This window comes from Anneissia japonica, unplaced genomic scaffold (assembly GCF_011630105.1).
Source record: "Anneissia japonica isolate Jap-2015-1 unplaced genomic scaffold, ASM1163010v1 scaffold287593_len981703_cov172, whole genome shotgun sequence".
NCBI lineage: Eukaryota > Metazoa > Echinodermata > Crinoidea > Comatulida > Comatulidae > Anneissia > Anneissia japonica.
In genome coordinates, this window is record NW_022726550.1 from 709575 (window position 1) to 713097 (window position 3523).

Consider the following 3523-nt stretch of genomic DNA (forward strand, 5'->3'; position numbering starts at 1 on the left):
ATTTCTAGATTAATACCGGAGTGGCTGATATTGTAAAAACACTTGACATGCATCTGAAAAAATGTCAGTCATTTTGAGTAAAGACAGCTGGCCTCCGTTCTTCATGTGAATATCACCATTGTACTGGTTAATGTGTTATTAAGTTCGTAATAAATCTTTTTCAATCGACATATTTACTTTTTAAAAAAATAAGGCAGTTTTCATAAATTGATAACATTTTAATAGTAAAAAACGGGGGAATTTGGTCATGGGGTGGGGAGAGGTGTTCCCATTACATGTGTAAGCCCTCCCCTTGGAGGCTTCAGCTATTAATGTATTATAAGGGCAAATCTCATGATTCTTATGATATGTAGGCCTATTCCAATAATAAAAGTACGGTATTGATTTTAAATAACTTTAAAGAATCTCACCATTGGACAGGTTGACATTGAAAATAATAGGGTTTGCTGCCAAAATCAGTTGATACCCTGTCTACCTGCTCTAATAGCACAACTATTGTTATTTTTACAGTAAGAACGGCAGCCATTTTGAAATTCAAGATGGCCGCCATTAATGATCAGTGAGAATATCACCATTGGACAGGTTGACATTGAAAATATACGGTTTGCTGCCAAAATGATGTTGATATTTGCTCTAATGGCACAGTCATTGTTATTTTTATGTAAAAATGGCGGCCTTTTTGAAATTCCAAAATGGCCGCCACAACAATCTCGGAAAAAATGGATCCTTGCATTTTTGGATTCACCATACCCAAAATATCCAGAAAATTCAACAAAATTGCTTTGGCAAGCCTATCTCGCGAAATGACCCTTTTAAAATCATGTCGATACCTGCTCTAAAAGCACAATTATGGTTATTATTTCTGTGAAAATGGCAGCCATTTTGAAATTCAATATGGCTGCCATGTATGATTCGTACATATCTCACCATTGGACAGATTGACATTGAAAATACGGGGTTTGCTGCCAAAATAAGTTGATACCTGCTCTAATAGCACAACTATTGTTATTTTTACTATAAAAACGGCAGCCATTTTGAAATTCAAGATGGCCGCCATTTATGATCAGTGAGAATATCACCATTGGACAGGTTGACATTGAAAATATAGGGTTTGTTGCCAAAATGATGTTGATATTTGCTCTAATGGCACAGTTATTGTTATTTTTAATGTGAAAATGGCGGCCATTTTGAAATTCCAAAATGGCCGCCAAGGCAATCTCAGAAAAATGGACCCTTGCATTTTTGGATTCAGCATACCCAAAATGTCCAGAAAATGCAATAAAATTGCTTTGGGCAAGCCTATCTCGCGAAATGAGACTAGGGTCCACACTATTAGATGATGTAATGAGTTATGAACTTAGTCCGTTGCCACCATCACTTTTTTAGCCTAAACATTTTTAGGAAGGCCAACAAACCACTATTTGTTCAAGCTGTTATAGACAGGGCCGGCGGAACGTTTTTCAAAGTTGGGGGGGGGGGCACTTATAAGATGAATGGGAATATGAATCATGCAGATCTGGAAAAACCTAGGGGATGGGGGTAAACATTTTTCCCAAAAAGGAAAGGGGATCCGTGGGTCCTCCCCCTGTAAAAATTTTGATTTCAAGATGGCGGGAAATGACCTTTCTCGACTTTTGAGCTAGGTTTCTAATGACTTTGTTCTTCAAAATTCAAGGTTTCCCCCTCTTGAAAACGGTCAGGTAAACTTTCTCATTCTTATTACAGTAAATAGGCCTGTTATGTGTGTATACATACATAAAAAAAAATATTAGTTGTTGCATACGTACGGTATTCTTTTTTTCAATGAATCGATAGGCTCCAAAGAAAAGGAGCGGGGGTTCCCGGTTCTCCCCCGGAACAATTTTGAATCCTAGATGGCGGGAAATGAGGTTTTCAGACTTCTGCGGTGTCTTAATTACTTAGTTCTTCAAATTTCAAGGTTTTCCCCTCTAGAAAACGGTCAGGTAATTTTTTCCCATTGTTATTACCGGAAATAGGCCTTATGTGTGTATACATAGGCCTACATAAAAATAAAAAATTAGTAGTCAATTGCATACGTATTCTTTTTTTAATGAATCGATAAGCTCCAAAGAAAAGTGGGGGGGGGGGTCCTCCCCAGGAAAAATTTTGATATCTAGAAGGCGGGAAATGAGTTTTCCAGAAGTTTGAGGTGTCTTTTAATTACTTTTAAGTTCTTCAAAATTCAAGGTTTTCCCCTCTTGAAAACAGTCAGGTAAATTTATCCCTGTTATTACAGTAGATAGGCCTTATGTGTATACATACATAAAAAAAAATTGAGTAGTTGTATACGATTTTTTTTCCATTAACCCATAAATCTCAAAAAGAAAGGGGGTCCGGGGGTTCTCCCCCGTGAATATTTTGATTCCTAGAAGGCGGGAAATGAGTTTTCCCGACTTCTGAGTTGTCTTTTAAGTTCTTTAAAATTCAAGGTTTTCTCCTCTTGAAAACAGTCAGGTAAATGTATCGCATTGTTATTACAGTAGATAGGCCTTATGTGTGTATACATACATTTAAAAAAAATGAGTAGTTGCATACGATTTTTTTCCATGAATCCATAAATCCCAAAAAGAAAGGGGGTCCGGGGGTTCTCCCCCAAGAAAATTTTGATTCTTAGAAGGCGGGAAATGAGTTTTCCCGACTTCTGAGGTGTCTTTTAATTACTTTTAAGTTCTTTAAAATTCAAGGTTTTCCCCTCTTGAAAACGGTCAGGTAAATTTATCGCATTGTTATTAGAGTAGATAGGCCTTATGTGTGTATACATACATTTAAAAAAAATGAGTAGTTGCATACGATTTTTTCCATGAATCCACAAATCCCAAAAAGAAAGGGGGGTCCGGGGTTCTCCCCCGGGAAAGTTGTGATTCTTAGAAGGCGGGAAATGAGTTTTCCCGACTTCTGAGGTGTCTTTTAATTACTTTTAAGTTCTTTAACATTCAAGGTTTCCTCTTTTGAAAACGGTCAGGTAAATTTTTCCACTTGTTATTACAGTAAATAGGCCTTAAGTGTGTATAAATACATTTAAAAAAAAAATCAGTAGTTGGATACGATTTTTTTTTCATGAATCGATAAATCCCAAAAAAGATAGGGGGTCGGGGGTTCTCCCCTGGGAAAATTTTGATTCTTAAAAGGCGGGAAATGAGTTTCCCAACTTCTGAGGTGTCTTAATTACTTTTAAGTTCTTTAAAATTCAAGGGTTTCCCCTCTTGAAAACGATCAGGTAAATTTATCCCATTGTTATTACAGTACAGGCCTTATGTGTGTATACACATTAAAATAATTGAGTATTTGCATACGATTTTTTTTCCATGAACCCATAAATCCCAAAAAGAAAGGGGGGGGGGTCCGCAGTCCTCGGGTCCGGGGGTTCTCCACAGGGAAAATTTTGATTCCTAGAAGGCGGAAAATGAGCTTTACCGACTTCTTAACTACTTTTAATTTCTTCAAAATTCAAGGTTTTCCCCCCTTCAAAATTATTATAATGAATCAATGAACACAAAGAGAG